The 22,181-nt window shown below is 34.9% G+C and overlaps 1 protein-coding gene across 1 annotated transcript in view; it reads left to right on the top strand.

The window, feature by feature from the left end:
* The window catches only part of TNKS (tankyrase), a 176,426-nt gene that overhangs the window by 62,643 nt on the left and 91,602 nt on the right, over nt 1-22,181 (top strand). The window lies entirely within an intron of this gene.

Here is a 22,181-nt window from a genome sequence, read left to right as displayed (position 1 = left end):
TGTTAACTTTCCTTGTTTTCTGTCTTGTTCTGAAGGAAACTCTTGGGCATTAAATTTGTTGAGATTGTTTTGAAACAAATATCCGTACCCTTTTGTCTTTCTCCTCCCCCCCCCGCTCCCCGCAAGACCACAATAGACTCAATGTTCCTGTTTGGGTGAGAGTATATTCACTCTGGTTCTTTGAGGATACATGACCTTAGTGGGCACAAGGTGGGTACTAACTATTTCCTAGGAAGCTTTTTAATCAGATTAGCCTTCTTGTGCTTCTGACTGTGATAGGTAGGTGAACAGTATTTTCTTTTCTCAGGGAAAGGGTCAGGTTTACTTAGAGTGTCAATAACTTAGAGTGTCTTAAAATTATGTGTTTGATAATCAGCCTCTGACAGTTTTAGAATTGCTAGATTTCTTTTGATGTGGACATTGAAAGTCATCTGAATTGATAGCCTGACAGGGCATGGAGAGAAATACAGTGAATTATGTGCTCAAGTGTTTCTGAATGAAAGGGGGAAATATAATCAGAAATAATAATGAGTACTGTTTTTTATATGTGGGAATTTCTTTTAAAAGAAGTAGTTATTAGGAGATTAATTAGACAGTACTAGATAAGGAATGCTTTACAAATAGGCTGTCCTTTGATTTGTGGATTATCAGAACTCCTCATCTCCAGTTTGTATCTCTTTTCTTTCTGAGATGGAGTAACATTCTGTGTATGAGTTTTTATTTATGTCCTTTCCCTCATGTTTTTTTCTTTGTGGGGAAAAATTCATTGCTCCTTATAATTCTAGTTATATGTATTTGGCTTCAGTGTTTGGAAATAGGGCCCAGGTGAGTGAAGAAGAATCTTTTTTCTCTATTGATGTTCTAATCTTCCCATATGTTGTTTTCCATTATTCTATTATCCTCCATTGCACTGAAATGAATGCAAAATGAATGATATATTGCTTATGACAAGACATAAAAATGACTCTTGTTTTTAAGAAGTTATTAGAATGCCAGTGGCAATAACAGACATGGGAGAGTATCCTATTCTCCAAAAGAGCGACCGATTTTGTGAACTTGTTTGCAGAATAAGTCTTCTTTCATTTTTAAAACCTAATAAGGAAAAATAAAATAACTGCTTGCCTATACTCTTTGTAAAACAGAAAGAAACACCTACCAAATGGTAATATTAATGATGGTTTATAGAAGAAAAGGCTAGCCAAGAATGTAGAAGGAAAAGAAATTCGATTAAGAATGGAAGCAATATTTAAATGCTTTATGCTTAGTACCATCATACCAGAAGTTTATGATTTTACTCATTTCTTTCTCTTAAGGGTATATTTTTATACATACTCTTCTTGATATTTTAATTCTTAACCAGAGAACATTTGACACTTAAAGGACTAGGACTTCATAGAAAGTTCTTGGATCCTTTTATATTTCCCTACGTTTACCTTAATCATGGCTCTCAGTGTCAATGTTACTTACTGTCTCCATTATTTAAAGTATACTTTGGGCCAAATATCATGCTTAAATGTTGTGGGTAGTACTTTGAATTATTGCGGGTTTTGGACCTAAAGATCTTCTAATCTCCTGGAGAAGAAAATAGCCATGATCATACAGACACACACATACATTTTACATGATTACTTTTTTTTTAAGAACAGAAGAATAATGTTACTGAATGATAGTTTATATATTTTGTTTCTGAAAGAAAAGAAAACGGCAGACATTATTCAACGTACTTTCTTTAGGTCCTTATGTGATGCTTTTCAGAGAAAAATGGTTAACAGAAGTTGAGATGCTCTTTTTAAACATGATTTGACCAAAGAATGAAAGTAAAGATAGTCTTTCCTAAGAAGTATTTGAAAATGTGAAGTAGAAAGTTCTTTTATATGTGTTAGAAGCTATAAGAGCAGAAAGGAGAATGGCATATTTTTTGGAATAGAAAAAATAGGAAGTGAATGTACATACATTGTAAAATTGGTGCCCAGATCACAGAGCTAAAGAACATTTAAAGGAATGAATGATTGCAAACTTTCTATAAACCTATTAAAGGATGGAAATGAGGTAGCTATGTCCTGAAAATTTTACTCGTAGAGAATAAAGTGAGTAAAGTCCTTAAGAAGCTACAGAGATTGCAGAAAGACAGGTTTACAAAATGGCTGCCTTGCAACAGAGTTTCCGTCAAAACAAATGGTTGTCTTACCCACTTCTGTTAACTTTTTTCCTGTGAACCTGAGTCGGAAAATATTGCTAAACTTTTATCATCACACTTTGCCAGTAGATTTGCATTGTCCAGTAGTGTGATATAATTGTGTAAATGTTCTCAATGTTGTTATTTAAAGCAAATCAGAATGCTACTTTATAGATTCTTTAAGGTTAAAATTCAGGAACACTAGTCTATTTTTAAAATAGACCTATCTTTAATTGGTCTGAAAATCAGTTAAGCTTTCAAGTAACCCACATTTACAAACTGTAAGTTGTTTAAACATAAGAAGAACAGCTTATGAAAAGTTTTTATTGGTAGGATATGAGAGCAGCTTTCTTTTGATTTTGACCAATCATTTCTCTGTGGGCTAAAAGAAATGAAATGTATTTTTTCAATTGAAATGATGAAAGTATATATGATCACTTTACAATGAATTTATTACATAGTAGATTTTTTTTTTCATTCTACTGTATAATCTTGTTCACTAATTCCTTATTTGTTTGGCTATCTGGGTTTTCCTAAGTATTTTTCAATGAAAGACCTTATATCTTTTAATGATGTAGGATAACATAACGTGTATTTATTATGTTTTATGTGTTTAATGAAGTTCAATAACTTTTGTATTTACCTAATTTAATTAAGTGAGCTTAATTAACCACTGTGGCTATTCCTCAGAAACTATGGTGAGTTCTTAGTGTCATAATTAGGGAATTTTGCTTTGTGTTATGAGTCTACTGCTTAAGGGCTTGAATTGAAGAAGGTGCACAAGCAGAAGGACTTCTTTGAGTACTTGCAGTCCCTATACTTAGAATTTTTCATTCATTTTCCTTAAGACACTCGTTTACACATATGTCTTCCAGTAAACTCTATAAAGCTTGATGTCCCAACACAATTAGGAAAGATCAAGAGCAGTGGGAGATGGGCTCTTTATGTATTCAACAAAGGATAATTGCAGAAAAGCACTGTAGACCTCTGTAAATCTTTCCCACTACATCTGAATTCTTTAGCTGAAGAGTACTTATGCAGGGAATATACCAAAAGATCTCTCTGGTAATTTTGGTATTCCTACATCTTGATCATGCCAAGGTTAGGTTTATCCTTAAATACCTGGCTATATTATTTGAATTATTTATTGGAGAATCGTTCACCCCTTGAACATTTTTAGTTAGACTATAATATTGGAAAGGAACTAAATCACTGCCGCCATTACATTCAATAATCTATTGGTTTTATGGATGGCAATGATAGGCAATTAAATTTGGCACAGGAAGAGTTCCCAAAGACAAGTTTATTGTTTTTTTCACTTGTAAATTTTGCTCAGATAATCAGTAGAAATAATTTTTTCATTATCAATTACATGTTCTTTTTGAGAAAGAAAATAACACCTTATAAATGGGAACTGTTGTGACACATCTAGGCCACAGACAAAAACAAGGTCATTGTGAACTCACAACATAGCAAACATCTTCTTCAACTGGCTAATATAAGTGACAGTTGCTTTTTTACCCAGCCATAGAATTGCCCCCATTTTCTAATGGCATACAATCTAGAACAAACCTTTGCTTCCTTATATCCTCCCCTGAAATATCTTAACTAAGCTCAAAAGCTATAATGGATTCTAACATAGTCTTACTGAGGTGCCTGTGTTCCCCATGGCCTGTGTTCTCTCCCTCACTGTAACAAGTAACGTCCCAACTTGTTCAACGATAGCTGTGTTCCTAGTGGTCTTTGGCTGGAGGGCATCGACACTTTCCTTAAAGATATTTCTTAAGGTACAAATTATTCCCCTAACACTTAAAAGTCGAATGCTTTGTTAACTTTTTGTGTATATATATTCAATTCAGCGTGTTTGTTAGTACTTACATGTTCAGACATTTTGATAGCTGTTAAGTATATAAGGATAAATAAGACACTGTCTCTGCGCTCTAGGAAATTTCAAACTGAGCCATTGTTATATTTTCACGTGTTAATAACAGTGAGTCTGATTTATTTATAAACCTCTTTCCTTTATAGATTATACTCATTTTTTACCTTGTTTCAACTGAAGGAAAAAGAAAATGCTTGAAAATTTGTTAACTTTGTGTAGGGTATGGAATTCTGGTTACCTTTGCCTAATATCTTGACAAGGGCTAAATTTTTGGAACTTATTCACAAGAACTCTAGTGCTACAGAATTTATAAAATAAACTCTTACTGAGAATGCATTTGTGTGTATGTGTGTGTGTGTCAGAGAAAAAGAGACAGGGAGAGACTGAGAGAGACATTTACTTTGTAACTCAGTCATAATGATTTACACAGAACCACCTGATGGCCAGTTATGATGATATAGTATGTGCCTTTCCTAAAAGAACTTCTGGAATTACTGTTAGTTCCAACATCTGCCCCAGGATATATCTATCTCCACAAGTCATTTTCAGTAAGATGTGAAAGTTTCTCAGTTCAGTCTATGTCATGAAAACTATAGATCTTCATCTCGCACAAAGAGAATGAATCTTAGAGAATGAATCTTAAAGTGTTTCTTAGTTTCACTCTTCAACAAATAACCTTGCCAAGTCTTCTTATATTCCAAGGCAAATCAGTGGGCCGCTGGGATTTAAAATTTTTAACACTTCCAAATGGCTACAGATATTTCTTTACAAACTGCATATAGAAATGTTTGCCTTAAGTCTTTTAAGATTATCAAGATGAGAAAACATTAGGCTGTCAAGAAGCTGAAAATAGCTTACTGAAATTTTATACTAACTCACTGTTAGGTAGTCCTTGTCACGATTCTTGGGTAATTGTTTGCAGAAGCCTTTATACAAATGGCTGGTTCTATCAATTAAGCCACATTTACTCAAAAATGCATAGTATTTTTTGCTAGCACAGAGAGCTTATGTGGGAAGAATCACTTTCAATATATGAATGGTGCTAGTTACCCTTAACTATAGCTTTCTCCAAAATGGATGTATTATTACATAATCACAAATTAGAAATGTTAAGTTATTTGAAGTAATTATCTACTTTTGTCACACCAAGATTTCTACAAACATTACTTAAGGTTTATTTGTGTCTGTATGCTATTTGGGCTGGGGACAAATAATTTGAGATGGTGGCGGGTGGGTCAGAATAATGTCATCTTTCATAAACACCACTAGTCATGAACTATCGTAGCTGTAATTTGTCAGACTGTTTGTTCCCTTTATGTATAAAAAAGTTTTTTAATGTTGTCCTTGAAATAAGACTCCGTTTATTTTAGTTTAGAATATTAAATACCATTTTTTTCTTTCATTTTTTTTAGCTCTAATTTCTCATCAGTTCATTTCTGGAGATATTTTAAACTCTATTTAAAATGTATAATGGTACCTTTAGTAAAAACATGCTATCTCTTTCTAGCATATATAAACCTTGGTTTATAACTGTAAAGAAAATATGACTAAATAAATGTACATACTTTAGTGTCTCATAAAAATGTATGTAAACTCAAATCAAAATACAGAAAATGTATTGTTTTTACCTCTTTTGGAGGACTACTATCACTAGCAGCCTGCTAGAAATACACAATTACTATACTTCTTTATACCCTATTGTCATAAAGCAGCTGATTATACTATACTCCCATAATAGTAAAAAATGAATATTTTATCAAATTTATTTTTATATAAATTTTAAGTCAGTGAAATGAAAACACAGGTCAAGTAAAAACCAAAATCAGCTTTATTAAGCATAATTTAATATGAGAAATTTCGATAGGTTTGCTTTTTACCATATTTTTAAGTCATTTACAGAATCTTGGGAAGTCGGTTTTTATTTAAAAATATTTGCATTAGACATAGTCTTGAAAAAGAAACATAAAAGAAATTTACGGTAATACCACTTCACACCCATTAGGATAGCTACTATTTTTTTTTTAAATGAAAGAGAAAAAATAAATATTAACGAGAATGTGGAGAAATTGGAACCCTTGTGCACTGTTGGTGGGGAAGTAAATGATGCAGTGACTGTGAAAAACAGTATGGAGTTTCCTCAGAAATAAAAATAGAATGGCTATGATTCAACAGTTCAACTTCTGGGTATGTATTCAAAAGAACTGAAGCAGAGACTCAAAGGAATATTTGTACACTCATGTTCATAGTAGCATTATTATAGCCAAAAGGTGGGGGCAACTCAAGTGTCCATCAAGAAATGAGTGGATAAACTAAATATGGTATATTCATAAAATGGAGTTTTATTCAGCCTTATAAAGGCCTGCCATTCATAAGCCCAGTATTCTCCTAGAGAGAGAAAAGTAAGTTCTTTGCGTAACATAAATGACTAAATGCTTGATTAGTTTACTATTGCTATTTATTTATTTTCTTATACTAATTCAAATAGCTGTCTCCTCAAAACTATTTGCCTTGCTTTCAGGAATAAAAGATATGTTCGAAAAAAAGCTGAAAAGTAATAGGCAGCCAAACTTTTACTGGAAAGTACTGTTATATGTATATGCTTATAATAATTTTTTTTGACTGAATTAAAAGCATAACATTTTCATTCAACAATTTCAGGTTGCCACATCAGATTTTGTGTTTGCTCATTCTGATTTATTTATAATGCAATTTTCTAAATCTGTATCCTAATCCTGTTCTATTGGTTTTTTTCAGGGGTTTCCTATGTAACCTCATAATACTTTCATTTTTAGTTCTAAACTTAGATACAGTAGACTCCTCTGTTGCAGTGGAGCTTCCTCTGGATAAGACATTCCTTTTAGGAAACATAGGCATCTCCAGGGATGGGAACGTGGGTTAGGTGTTCCTCTTTTTTAAAATACATTGAGCACTTACAGAGATATGAGAAAGAGTATAAAATATGGTCCCTGACTTCAAGGGGCTCAAGTTAGGCAAGGAAGACAGACCCACAAATTATTTTTCATACAATATATAAAGTGTTATGGAGCACAGAGGAAGGTGCAGTTGATTCTCTGCAGGAATTACTAAAGCCAAGAACTCAGCATTTACTGCACCTGGGTTGTTCTCTGTCCACTTCTGAGACCTAGTATTTTCTATCTAACATTTCTATGTATTTTTCCATTTAGAATATTTTGTTTTTCTGTACTTTTGATCAGTAGTGTCAAAGGAATACGGCCTAGACTAAAACCAAATGATCTTATTCAGTTTCACTCCCCAGTTACTTCTGGGTCATCTGTAAGCTTAGCAGGAAATAAATGCAATAAGCAAACTAAGCAAAACGAAAAAAAAAATACAATTCTTCTTTAGCTTGTTCTCAGCAAGAAGAGTATCATTCTACTGAATCGATAGCACTTTCTTCTGAATCCATCAGGAGGCATCAAGAATCATTATTCAGAATCAGAATCATTATTCAGAACTTGAACACAGTAAGTTACTGTCTAGAATGAGGGTAAAAGTGAGTTTGCCTGTGTGCACACACTGGTTTGCTAGTTGTTTTTTAAAGTTAGAGCATGTATAACCTTGGAACCTTCTCCTGAAGATGGTAATAGGTAGTTGCTGATTTGAGTTTCAAATGTTCCCTTTCTTTAATTTTTCTAAGATACTAATTAATATCTTGCTGCTAAAGAAGCAAGAAAAAAGGAAAAGGAAATGTGTATCTCCAATCCACAAATCATAGATTTCTGAGCTTTATTTAGTGTTTAGCTGATACACTGGGGGCATATACGCCTACGCGCGCGCGTGCACACACACACACACACACTCACACACACACGGGTATGGGTAATCAATAAACTAACCGCACTGATTCTGAGCTCAGGTTGGTGATGTCATTACTAAGAACCCAGCAGTAGGGATTCCCTGGTGGCGCAGTGGTTAAGAATCTGCCTGCAAATGCAGAGGACACAGGTTCGAACCCTGGTCTGGGAAGATCCCACATGCCGCAGAGCAGCTGGTCCCATGCGCCACAACTACTGAGCCTGCGCTGTAGAGCCCGTGAGCCACAACTACTGAGCCCACATGCCACAACTGCTGAAGCCCGCGTGCCTGGAGCCCATGCTCTGCAGCAAGAGAAGCTACCGCAATGAGAAGCCTGCGCACTGTGGCGAGTAGTGGCCCCCGCTCGCCGCAACTGGAGAGAGCCTGTGCACTGCAACGAAGACTCAACGCAGCCAAAGATAAATAAATAAATAAATAAATAAATTTATAAAAGAAAATAAAAGAAACCAGCAGTAACTCAGAAGAAAGGATTGCCCATCATTTTTATAGCAGTGGTACAGCCTTGTAGAGAAACATTGTTTTATGTGGCCTTGTCCGTGTCCTGTTGGAAACAGTCATTATCAGCAGGGCTGACTTGCACATCCTCAATATTTAACATAGTACTAATGTTAGATTGATTTTATCTTTAATTTACCTCAAACCTCATGCTATGTGCATATTAACCTTTAGTCACATTTCATAAGGATTGCTACATTGCAGAGTTGGTACATTTCTGTGGTAGATAGGTAAAAATATGTCAAAATTGATATGTATTTTATGAAATCATTATATATAATAAAAAGTAAATCTAAAGTTAAAAATTAACAAAAAACAAAACATGTATGAAATCTAGTAACAAATTCATATTTTTCAATATGGCTTATCATTATTGACACATGGATATACTTGAAGCCTGCTTCTAGAAGTCAGTAAGTTACCAATTAGTTTATTACAGAACATCAAATATCTGTATGATAGGAGCTTACTACCGAAATATGCATCTTTCTTTTGGAATTAAGTTTTCTCTCTAATGAGGAAATGAGATTTACTCTTTGTAAGGTTCTATCAGTCTCGGTATGATTCTATCTCTTTGGGATATGGAAGAGAAGGGAGAATTCACTGCATTGTTTTTCTAACTATCTTTCTCTGAATAACTTTCACTTTTTCTTGGAAATTATTTAAAACCTTCTATTTTTTCCACTACTTGATTAATGTTGTACATCAGTTTTTATAGCTTTCTGCTCATGTTGTGATTACAACTTTCTAAGGACCCAGCAAAGTGTTTAGGACAGTGAGATAAAATGCCCCCCCTTTTCATTATATTAAAGCCGTTTCATTATAGAGAAAGTTACTGGGGTATGGAGAAATCTGTTCTCTCAGATCCCTTAAATGTTTTCAATCAAAATTCTTTCACTGATGCTAATGAAAAAGAGGTCCTATCTCCCTGATGATTTCAGGGGGAAATAATAAACAATTTTTAGTAAAGCAATTGCTTTAAAATTTGAAAAGCATTATTCTTACCATCATCGTCATCATCATTATCTTGTCTTGGAGGTTTACTGTAAGGAAAGCATTGTTGTGTGTTTTATGTATATTATCCCTGACCCTCAGAGCAACCCATAAGATAAGCTTTATCTTTCTCATTTTACAATGAGAAACAAGAAGCTCAGAGGAAGGTTAAATGATTTGGTCAAACTCACGAGGCTAGATAGTAGCTGACCCAGGATTTATTCAAAATTTCTGGCACAAATGGTAATGCTCCTTGATATGACTTACCAGTGATTCTCAAGCCAGGCCCAGGTCACGTGCCCCCAGTGGACATATGCACAAACCACCCCGATCTTTGTGATGAAAGTCATGAAGTTAGAGGAAGAAAAAAGATTAAAGACAGCAGTAATATACCATCCAGACTCAATTAGAGCATTTTACCTTCTCCTTTTAAGTCTGTTTAGTCTTTTTTTTTTAATTCCAACATGCCATTAATACACTTTTCCTTATGAACTTTCAGCCATAATCAGTCCATTGTTGAATAACTTAAATGGTTAGAAATATTTCTCCCATTAATTAAGCCAAATACAGTAACTTCTTTTTGGAACTACATTGTATATGGCTAAGCATTTTTCTTTTGGAGAGCCTCCTCTGAAATACAGACAAGAGTAGACGGGACCCTTTGTATAACTGTAACCATCACCTCTGCCACCTTAGTCTTTTATACTGTAAGCCAAATAGCCCCCCACCCAGTTTTTTTAAAAATTTATTTGTTTATTTTTTGCTGCATTGGGTCTTCGTTGCTGTGTACAGGCTTTCTCTAGTTGCGGCGAACGGGGGCTACTCTTCGTTGTGGTGCGCGGGCTTCTCATTGCGGTGGCTTCTTTTGTTGCAGAGCACAGGCTCTAGGCGCGTGGGCTTCAGTAGTTGCGGCCCATGGGCTCAGTAGTTGTGGCTCTTGGGCTCTAGAGCGCAGTCTCAGTAGTTGTGGTGCACGGGCCTAGTTGCTCTGTGGCATGTGGGATCTTCCCGGACCAGGGCTTGAACCCATGCCTCCTGCATTGGCAGGCGGATTCTTAAACACTGTGCCACCAGGGAAGCCCACCCTTTTTTTTTTTTTAAATTCTGCTGATACAGCATAAGTTTCCATGTGTTTTTTTGTAAATTTGTCACATTGATTCATTGAGTTTCCTGTCAGACCAGCTACAGAGTAGTTGAATCTGGGCTCATCTTAAGCCAGTTTTTAGTCTTTCTTGACTTACATATTTGAACAGTTGACTTTTTGTTTTGTTTTTACTCTAATAGCAGGACACTGTATTTATCCTAATTCTTTATGTTCTTCTTGTAATGCTTGCCATCAGTTGCCATCATTCTGTATCTTAAGATGGTCAGGTTCCTCAAGACCAGATTTTGTTCCTCCATGTTATCTAGATAGCCAGCTCTTCTTCTTTTTTTTTTTTTTTTTCCAAATTTCCGTTTCTCTTAAGTTATTCAGCAGGAAGAAATGATGAATTTACCAAGTCCTTTTGTCTTTTGCCCAGGACTTTCAGAGTCACTAGAAATGGTCTCTATTTCTTTTGATACAGTTGTTCATCTCTACAAGATTCAGTAAAAGTGATTAGTGGTGTATTTGATATACTATCTAAGCATATTCTTAGTCACTTCTTTGCATTTGCATTTGCATGAGGTAGCCTTATAAAAACCTGTGCTATACCCATGAATCATCATTAACCATACTGGTCCCTTTCTCTGGATACTGTAGTATGTTGCAAGGCTTCTTCAGTCCTTAATACCTATGCATTCTCATCATTATTGCATACATCTTTGAAAGACCTAGATTACCTACTAAGAAAAGCCTCATTTTTGCATTATTCTGGTCATTAATGCTCAATACTTCTTAGGTATTACTCACCTCTGAGTTTCCAGTCTTCTCACCTGCTTCATTATTGGATTCTTTCCCACTCCCAACCTCATTTATATCTGTTTTTACTGCTCTCCTTCTCTCTTATTCTTCCACTTCCCTTTCCCTTTTCTTCTCTCTCCCATGCATCACTCCACCCCTACCAAATAAATGTCCAGAAGTCATGCTCTGAATCGGGAGTTCCCTATACCTAGGAGAGTCCTTACATCACTCAGGGAATTTGCTCCTCCATAGTGACAGTGTTTACCAAGTTTTGTAATCTTCCAGCTCATGATAGTTTTAGATGCGCACTGTCCAGTACAGTAGCTACTGGCCACAGATGGCTATTGGACATGTGAAACAGGCCTAGTGCCACATGTTGAAATGATAATATTTTAGACATATTGGATGAAATAAAATATCTTATTAAAATTAGTGCCCTCCGTTTACCTTTTTTTAACATGTCTAATAGAAAATTTTTAATTACATATGTGCTTTGAATTATGTTTCTACTAGACAGCATTTTTAGATACTCTAAACTAAAAGGAAATAAATAAAGAGATTATTCATTAGCACAATGGAAAGAGAAAAATAAATTACACATGAAAAAAATAATAAAATGCATAGCATTCCGGAGCCATTTTGGATCGGCACATCTCAATAGGCCCAGAGAGCTTTGCTATACTATTGTACAATCTGGTCTAGGTTCAAAATAATTGCCCCTGATTTGTCAAGGAATGTTAAATTATATTTTGAATAATCCATTTTTGAATGCATAGAAGTGTTTAACGTATTTCAGAAAGAAATTCCCTCAAGAGCAGGAGAATTAAAATGCTAAATTAGCAGTATGTTGAAAACTTGGCTATCTAGAGTGATTTAGCCCTTGACTTTTCCAAGACAATTAATTTTTATGGTTGCAGCTTTTAAATAAGGCTAAGTGATAATTTTTATATGAAGGTAGTTGATAAATTTATGGGGGCAAAAATAAGCCCATCAAAGAGTAAAAGTACCAAAATATTCAAAACCAGTTTTTTTCATCAGAAATGTTTCTTAATGTTTGATGTGAAGTATTTATATTAAAATTATTTCAAAAAATTAATTTTTGTTGTTTGTTATTAAGATTAGTATACAGATTTCATCTCTTCATTCAAGGAACTTTCATATGTAGTACCTGCAATCTCTGTCTTTGGTCATCTTGTTTAGAAATGGTAGTAAATGTCTCTCATAGGCAATTTCTACAATAAAGTTATGGATAGTACAAAACTAAAACCTAACCATGGAAAACAGATTAATGTTTTGAACAACGTGGCAGGGTTGTATGCATGAAGTGATATATATCACGGTTAATCCAAGCAGCTTTCTGAAATATAAGAGGAACAAGGAAGTTCTGAATAACCATCTACTGAAAAGATAATATCAAGCATTGATATAAATCTAATTTCTGCTAAGAAATTCATATTAGCACACACAAAAGACATGACACATGTCAAATCTGTTGACACAGATTTTATTATTGATATACAATTATCTTATACATGTTTCTGATAGAATTGTTGCTGTCCTGTTTTGCTAGGTATTTAAAATAAAAATGGAACTAGACAATAAAACTGATACTAAGGGATGGGGTTAAATATATTCCAGGTAAGAAAATTAAAATGTACAGTTGACATGTGGCTTCCTGCTTCTATACATAGGAAAATATATCCCAGTAAGATATGTAATTTTAAGATTATCTGAAATTGAACATCTACTTCTGTTTCTCCAGTTTGCTACTTCAAATAAAGATGTTTTTCCTGATTTACATTTAGACAGACTTGAAACAATTTCCCAAAGCAAAATACTACGGAATAATTTTTCCCCCAAAATTGCAAATACGTCCTCTTCATTTCCTCAACTTTAAAATCTTTCCTCCATATTTTTCTGAAGTAATAAACTTCCTCATATATCTCCTTCTCAGTTGAACAAAATAAGAAAAGAAGATAAAAGTCTAAGAAGAAAGTCAAAATCAGTAGTTATCATGTTAGTACACTAGCCCATTATAGTAACTTTATAATAAGAAAGTAGTTAAGTAAATTAAGTGAATGCTCATCTGTATTGGATTTTTTTTTAAGCTAATATTATGCTCAGGAAAGGAGCAAACTGGCCTTCTAGACATTATACATTAGTACCTCTCTTATAGTCTTTTATTTTTTCTAAAACTACTTCTCTTGGAGAACATTTTCTTTAATATGTCTGAAACGCCTCCTAGGTGAACTATGAACTCTCAATGTCTGTCTTGAAATTGGCTGTGCAAGAATCAAAGACTGTAGTTTCAACATCTAAATAATTAAATAAATTAGATATATTATTTAAATAGATTATTCTAATTTAATGGACATTCTCAGTATATGAAGTCTGAGTGTGTGGTAATATATCCATTAAGCAGAAGCTGAATTAGCAAAGTGTTGCTACTGTGAGCATGTTCAGAAAGATTATTGGGTGAAGTATTAATCTAAGATTGAGATGTAAATATTTTAAATTTTACCATTCATAGCATGATATCCCAGGTGACACATAAAACTAACACATCAAATATAAGCTCTGCTGCATTGTGATGCATTCAATGCCTTCTCTCTACTTGACATTCTTTCCATTCTTACTGCCACCATTTACGTACTTTTCTTCTCACCATCTTGCTACAATAGCCCTGTAATTAATCCCCAGTGTCTCCAGGTCTTAGTTCATTGAGCTACCAGGTTAAGTTCAGCTTTACTTAGTTTACTCCCCTGCTCAAAAAGAAAGAAAAGAAAAGTAAACGAAGAGTTCCTATACCTTACAAAATCATGTTAAACTCTACAACCTGGGCTTCCCTGGTGACGCAGTGGTTGAGAGTCCGCCTGCTGATGCAGGGGACACGGGTTCGTGCCCCGGTCCGGGAAGATCCCACATGCCGCGGAGCGGCTGGGCCCGTGAGCCATGGCCGCTGAGCCTGCGCGTCCGGAGCCTGTGCTCTGCAACGGAAGAGGCCACAGCAGTGAGAAGCCCGTGTACCGCAAAAAAAAAAAAAAAATACTGGCAAAGGACATGGATTCTTGTCCTAGCTTTGCCACTGTATAGTTTTAAAATTTTAGGCAAGTTATTTACTTATTTTGGGTCTTAACTGAGTCATGTATAAAATAAGGATATCAAACTAGTTTATCTTGCCAAGCTTGCCTTAAGATTATATTTAGAATCAATGAGTGTAAGTCAGAGGTACTTTTTTTTTTTAACAGCAGTTCTTTTTTTTTAACAGCAGTTCTTAACTTCATAGACTCCATAGATTCTGTAAAAACTCTTAAAACTGTAGGCAAAAATTTGAGTTTATCTTCATATGTGCAAAGAATTTTCTCCCTACGGAGAGGGTCTAAAGCTGCTTTCATTAGCTCCTTAAAGTGCTTCGTGACCCCCCCCCAAAGTTAGGAAGTGTTATTTACCTGATCTAAATCTTTTATTAACACAGACATACACACACTCAATGCCTCAATCTCTCTCCCACTGTCTGGTGAATATCTCAAAGCTTTAAGAACATAGTGCTTAGCTCTGTCATCTTCTGAAAGTGGTCCTCAACATCTTTTCCTTAACATACCTGACAGATAATGTTTACACGTGTGATATACTTCCGTCAGTGACAGCTGTGCATTGCAACGTGCTAAATGAATAATATATTCTATGGATTTGATACCGTTCCTCGTGTTCTAGCTCTGTCCATCACTTTTGTCCTACTAACTCAAGATTCAGTACATGATACAGTAGTAGTAGCTGTGTTATACTTGGCATATTATAGATAGTGAATATATATTTGTTAAATAAATAAATGATGTTATTCAAAGGAGAACTAATAAATGAGTGGCATTAAAAGAGAGACAGAGAGTTTGAATGAGAAAGATTATGCCCAGGATAAAATACCATTACTCAGACTTCACTAAGTTTAATTAACTCTAACCCTGAATAAGAGATTTAGTGATACTTTGGGGGAAATATAAGAAAAAAATAAGCATTTGCAGCTTAAAGAAGTAAATCATAATTGGTGCTTCCTGAAAAGACCAAAATTGCAAAGTTACTACATCTTTCAGAGACTTTGTAAACAGGACAAAATATACAAAGAATAAAATGCAATCATATACAATAATTACAGTGAAGACAAGACAGTTCTTACATCATTCAAAAAGTAGTCACTTGTACTTCTGCATTAGCCTTAGTTTCCTTAATTCCTTATATTTGGTGTAAGAAGGCAGAGGTCTGACTATCCCAAATAGGTGTCTCACCAAACTTCTGGCCCTCAGTAGGCTGATGCATTGAGGGGCTGAGCATCCTGATAAGAGCAAGGACTGCAGGAAAGTAATTTCCTTTTCACAGATAACAGTGTGGTTCCTATAAATCAAAATATGCTTTGTTCATGTGTTCTCGTAGCTCTAAGATCGCAGGTACTACATACAAAACAGTTCCTTGAATGAAGAGATTAAATTTGTATATTCTCCCTATTTCAAAAAAAGTACAAAAGACAGAACAAGTGAGAAATGAAGAACTAGAAGCTGTGCAAATTAGTTCAGTTTTTAGGTGAATTGCCCTCAAAAAGAGGCAAGATTGGGATTTCTAGCTGTGAGGTTGAGATTTCTAGCAGTACAGTACTGTCATATTTCTCATTAGTCAACTTTTTCTCTTTTGTTCTTTTTCCTTTCTGTAGGTGGTGTGATTATATTCCAGAATAAAGAATTTTTCAAATTTTAAAAGAGATGTGATTTGTCAGTTTCTTATAAAGTTAAACATACATTTACTGTACATCCCAGCACCCACACACCTAAGTATTTGCCCAAAGGAGATGAAGACATAGGTCCATACAAAATCCTGTCTGAATTTTTACAGTAGCTTTATTCATAATCACCAAAAGCTGGAAACAGCCCACATGTTGATCAACTGGTGAATGGATAAGCAAATTCAGGTGCATTCATATAGTGGAATACTGCTTGATAATCAAAAAGAACAAATATTGGTAGTCCAAAACACGAATGAATCTCAAAAGCATTTATACTAAGAAAAAGAAGCCATACTTAAAAGTCTACATATCCTGTGATTCCATTTATATGACATTCTATAAAAAGTTAAACTACAGAGAAAGAGATTAGATTAGCGGTTGCTATTGGGTTGGGATAGATTGATTACAGAGGCGCCTGAGGGAACATTTTGGGTGATGGAGATGTTCAAATTTTGAGATAGTGGCTACACAGCTGTATAAGTTTGTCAAAATTCATAGAACTGTACATTTGAAAAGGTTGAATTTTAATGTATGTAAATTGTACTTCAGTGAGTAAATAAAATATTAAAAGACACAGCACATGTACTATATCATAAAATATCCCAGAGGAGTCTGGGCTTAACCCTATAATCAAACATTAATGTATATGATAGCTGTGTATACCAGGTGAGTCAAGTTTTGCTGCCAAATGAATTTTTAGAGCTTTGGGGATTTTGAATTGGCACATAAGAAATTGTGGGTTGATTGCTATAGAAGAAGGATCCCTGATATAGAGCAAAGAATGTAAAACTATTGGCCTGTTTTGGATCAAATACGCTTTTACTTTACCAGACCATTTTTGGACAGCAAACATTGTGATAGTAAAGAATCAATATCCCAGTTCTCTCAGCCCTGACCAGCCATTTACACAGATAGTTGATGGCTTAAGCAGTGGTGGGCATTCCAAGCACCCAGATACCACACCATACATGGCATCACAATCTGACATGCTTAGAATGAGATCTCATTCCTTCCTTCCTACCTTCCCTCCCTCCCTCCCTCCCTCCCTTCTTATTTTCTTTGTGACGTATCAAAAGGTCTTTTAAAGTACAGGCACAGTTTGCAGAATGTCTCATTGGTTAACAATGTGCATTAGGAATACCTCTCCTGGTTTTTAATACCAAACTTTAGAGAATGCATATATATTATAATAAAACATTTTTTTGGCCAGTGTGTGTTTGTAGTTATGTCCCAGATTTTAATACTTCCGTTTTTAACAAACAAACAAATCCGTGAAAAGTCTTGAGTTACATTCCAAATACAATTGACAGAATGTCAGAAGCAGGTATAAATTATTTGAAACCCCACTTAAGTGTCCATAAATGGGATGCCTATCTAAGACGTCACTGGGGCTAAGTGAAGACATACTACTGCATACAAAGAAACTGGTTGGTAACAATCATTTATTGACTGCATTATATGGTTTTTTTGCAGAGCCTTTGTTATGTCTGAGTGTAATTTTGTGTTTTTTAATGTTTTAGGACCTTGGTTTAGGTTTTTTTGTTAACATGTAGTATATTATAATTTTTATCGTTTAAATATTATAAGATAATATAGTTGCATTTGGGGGCCTTTTATCTTCGAAAATTGATTTTCAGCTGCCCTGCAGGGCAGGATGTGTGGGACACCTCCATTTTTCTAAAGAACTGGAAAATTCTTCTCAAGCTGCACTGTACTGGACAGCCAGCTTGGAGTTTACGTTAATACTGCAGCACAGGTTTAATGTTAGCGAATTAGAAAGGTCAGAGTTGTAGGGAGCAGAAGATAGGAAGGATCTCCACCAGGAAAATACTCTATTCAAGCCTAAAATTTTAAAGCCCCCAATTATTCCTTGTTTAGAATCGATGTGGAGCGTTTAGTTTGATCGTGATTCTAGACTTCTCTAATGCTGTGGACTTTGAAGCCAGAATCAGAATGAGTGGGAAGATTGATAGGTTTCAGAAGTTGGAAGAAGGCATAGAGGACTCTTAATACTTTGTAATTTTTTCCCAACATTGTCCTGAAAATATTTATGAAAGATTTCAGAGAACGAAATAATAATTCAATTGACAATTGAAATAAATCAAATAATTCAAAAAATAATTTCAGAGAGAGGATGCAGATCATTCCTGGGGCCATGTGTACATATAGTAGATACCAGCCCGTCTGAAATTGCTTTTGGTGGAAGACCTAGCTTAACATCTTGAGATTAGATTACTTCCTGGTGCTTCAGTGAAATTCCTTCCACAACTACGTGGCTGCTTCTAAAATATCAAATCTATTCGTGAAAACACAATGGATTATGTCACCCAAATTAATATTTTATTCCCCATATTGGCTGTCAGTTTAGTTACAAGAATCAGTTCATCTCTTGTATTTGTTGGCAGCTTGATGAGAAAGTATCTGTATGAGAATTAGCAATTCATGGTACTACTTAGCCCTCAGCAACAAAAGGGTCCCTAAACTTGATAATTGAGATTCTTGATTGAAGTCTTTACGTAGCTCTTACCTTGAGATACCTAAAGCATGAGGAATTAACACATGCTGTGGGAAATGCAAAATGTATTGGTCATTTTAATAGACCTGGAATACATTGTCTTCATTCCTACCTATTCCCTTGGTCCAAAATGTTAAAACAAACTAGAAGGTAAAACTTTTTTTTTTTTTTTTTTTGGCCCATGTTTACAAGCTCATGTGAAAGTTCCCTGCTTTAAAGTAGTTTTGATGGAAATACTTGGCTTATGTTATATAAATATGTTCAACCTGTTTAAAGCTAGTTGTTGTCATTGTTTTTAAAATTGTTTTATTACTATTATTGTTGTGTTACTCTTTTGTTTACATCGATTCTTCCAAAACGCAGATTTGCTTAGTTTCTGCTCACGTTAGCCTTTTATCAGGGCTTGACAGATAGTGAATAATACTCAGTGAAACCTTAGGCAATTCATTTAATTGTCTTGGTGTCAGTTTCATTAACTGTAAATAATTTGTTGATGATCCCTTAGGCAAGCTATTCTGAAATTGGGGATGAGGTGACAGGAGAAAGGTGACTTTCAAGTTACACCCCCCCCTCACTGCATATAACAAGAGATGTTACTGATAGGCATGTATTATGCATGGTTTCAAAGCAGAGAAAAGAAAGGTCAAAATTCTTTCTTAGTCCTTTATTGCTTTAAGAATTTATGATTCTGTGTTCATAATTTTTCCATGTTGTTCCATCTCAACAAAACCAAATGACTCATTTTTAGAAAACTTAGTCTGCTTTGATCCTGTCAGTTGCTAAAGAAAAGAACAAAAGCCCCTTAAGATGTTGAAATTGAGATAAGTCAATAATTATGACGTCTATGTATTGATTCAGGTTTTCTTCATATTTATTCAAAAAGTAATTTTGCCTTCACAGTAAGTGAAAGAGAAGTTGTTTCTAACTACCTCAGAGAAATACAAAGGGGAGCTTTATTTTTAACCTTTATTTTTTAACTTTCATTTTTAACCTTCTTTCTGATAACATATTGATACTTTTTAACACATTAACTCATATCTCTGCCCCCCGACTGTGTGTGTGTGTGTGTGTGTGTGTGTGTGTATTTATCTTTACATGCATCCTATCAATACTTAGTTTACTAATAAAAACAGTTCAGATTTTGGAAAGTAAACTTTGTGGCTTGCTTATTTTTTTTTTAGCCCCACTTATTTTATTCTAATCAAAGAAAAATATTTTAAGCCATCTGTTTTCTCCGTTTCTGGCTGCTATCATCTTGACTATAATTGCCTAGTTTCCCTTCTGGCTGATCTATTGCTAGCCTTTATCTGGATGTTATTAAAGAATATAAATGGTCCGCAGAGCACCGGAGTCTCAGCCAGAATATTTTCAGATTCGCAGCTAAAATGAAATAGAACTAGGGGTTTCACTGTGAAGTAAGCAGCTCGGATTTGTTGTCAGAGTGTGTGAGGGACTCTAAGTTCATTACGCTACTTACTTCTGCGATGTAGCATTTGAAAAATAGCTCTGAATGTTTATGGATTGTGGTCCTCGGGCACCAGATAGTGGATGTTGGAATGTATTGCAGAAAAGCTGAATAAGTACGAGGAACTCTAACAGTGAAAGTAGAAAGTCATTTGTAATACCTCCGTCTGACACTGTTGGGTGCACTTATATGTTTCCTTTTGAAAGCTTTGGTTTATTATCAGTTTATCCATGAGGGAATAACTTTTTTTTTTTCAAAAAGTGCCCTTTGGAGAAAATATCAAGCTATACTTGATGAGAAGCTTATGTATGTAGACTGATGTGAACTTTGGAGATGCCAAATACTTTGCAGTTTTATTTCCTAGCTTACTGAAGTCATGTTTCACTATGACTTCAATTTCAGTAGTAGCTGCTTTCAGATCTCAATTTCAGTATGATTACTGTATATCAGGAAATGTATACTTACACCAAAATATAGACTGCGTCAGAATTGATTGTTTTCACCTCCCTTCACCCCGTTTGGGCCACTTTCCTCCCCAAGAAAAGTTCACTGGAGTAGAGTATGGGAATATTTTAAATAATCACAAAGCGTATAGATCTTTAAATATACTTTGCACTCTACTTGTTAACATATTTCAGTATTTCCTCATTGTTTTCAAAATGAAGTTCAAACTTCTTAGAGTGCCATTCATGTGATCTATTTCTTCTCTGCCTCATTCTTACCCATTCCCCTGCAAATGTGCTTTGTTTCAGGTTTACTGAGCAGCCATTGCCCCTCTCATTTCTTTTACTTTGGTTGCTTCCTTCTCCCTCACCCTTCTTCACCGGAGGATCACCTGTTCTTCCTTTAAAAACTCTGCACAAGTTTTCCTTCTTCCAGGAAACCTTCCTTGAACTACAATTATCCTGCCTCTTATTAATCCTACTTAGACTAGCCTTTAAACTCTTCATAGCATAAGACTCATTTACTACTCTCATCGTTTGTTTACTTGTTTGTCTTGTTTAATAGACTATTATTCCTTGAGTTTAGAGATGATAGTTTCTTTTTTTGGTTTTGAACCTGGCCTATAGGCCTTTCAAATAATTGTTTGCTGACTGACTAAATGAATGACTTTTCTAGATTATCCCATAATTTCAGTTATTTTGCTCTTGATTCTTAAGGCGTTTGAGGGTATGGGTCATACCATTTTCTCAGAAGGAGATTCTTAAACTGACTCATTCACTTCCATATTGCCACCTAAAATATTTAATAAAGGTAGGTCTTTGGTTTTGGGAAGACAAGAACCTTATTTGTGGGGGATTAGAATAATGTAAATCTTAAACTGTCAATCAGTTAAAGAATCTGGAATACAATACATGGGAAATTAGAAAGACCGACTCTTATCATGAAGCATGCATTCTAGCTTATCCATGTATATTGTTGAGCCCGTGACTTTATTGGTATATAAAATTCCCTTAGGAGAGACTAGATATTTAACAATTTTTTCCTTATTTGAAAATAACTGCTTACAGTTTCTAGATTTTAATAAAATCTTAATCTAAGAATCAAGACAAAAGTTTAAAGAAATATTTGCTAATGAAGGGTTATAGAATTTAAACATGTGCTTGATGGTCCTGAGACGTCCTTAAAATATTTGCATCAGGGCTTCCCTGGTGGCTCAGTGGTTGAGAGTCCGCCTGCCGATGCAGGGGACACGGGTTCGTGCCCTGGTCTGGGAAGATCCCACATGCCGCGGAGCAGCTGGGGCCGTGAGCCATGGCCGCTGAGCCTACGCGTCCGGAGCCTGTGCTCCGCAATGGGAGAGGCCACAACAGTGAGAGGCCCACGTACCGCAAAAAAAAAAAAGAAAAAAAATGTGCATCAATATTCTGCATTCTGTAGCAAAATAAACAAAATGCAAAGAAATCCATATTTATAAGTGATAAGATTTGTTAGTTTAAGCTTATTTCTTAATAGAATTATAACATTTTCATCTAAAATTTTATTTTTTGTATGTATACTTAATATTTGCCTTCACATAATTACTTGCTTAGACATTTTGTATAATTATTTCTTTAATGATATAGCAAACTGAGTCAGCATATTATAGCTGAATCATGGTCCTGGCTGTTCCTTTTATTTATTCAGTGAGCAAACTCTATATTACTAAAATTCCTTCAGTTGTGCTT

The sequence above is a fragment of the Pseudorca crassidens genome, chromosome 21 (genome assembly GCF_039906515.1).
Source record: "Pseudorca crassidens isolate mPseCra1 chromosome 21, mPseCra1.hap1, whole genome shotgun sequence".
In the NCBI taxonomy this organism is placed as follows: domain Eukaryota; kingdom Metazoa; phylum Chordata; class Mammalia; order Artiodactyla; family Delphinidae; genus Pseudorca; species Pseudorca crassidens.
The sequence above is the reverse complement of the archived record's forward strand: the minus strand, read 5'-3'. Positions and strand labels throughout refer to the sequence as shown.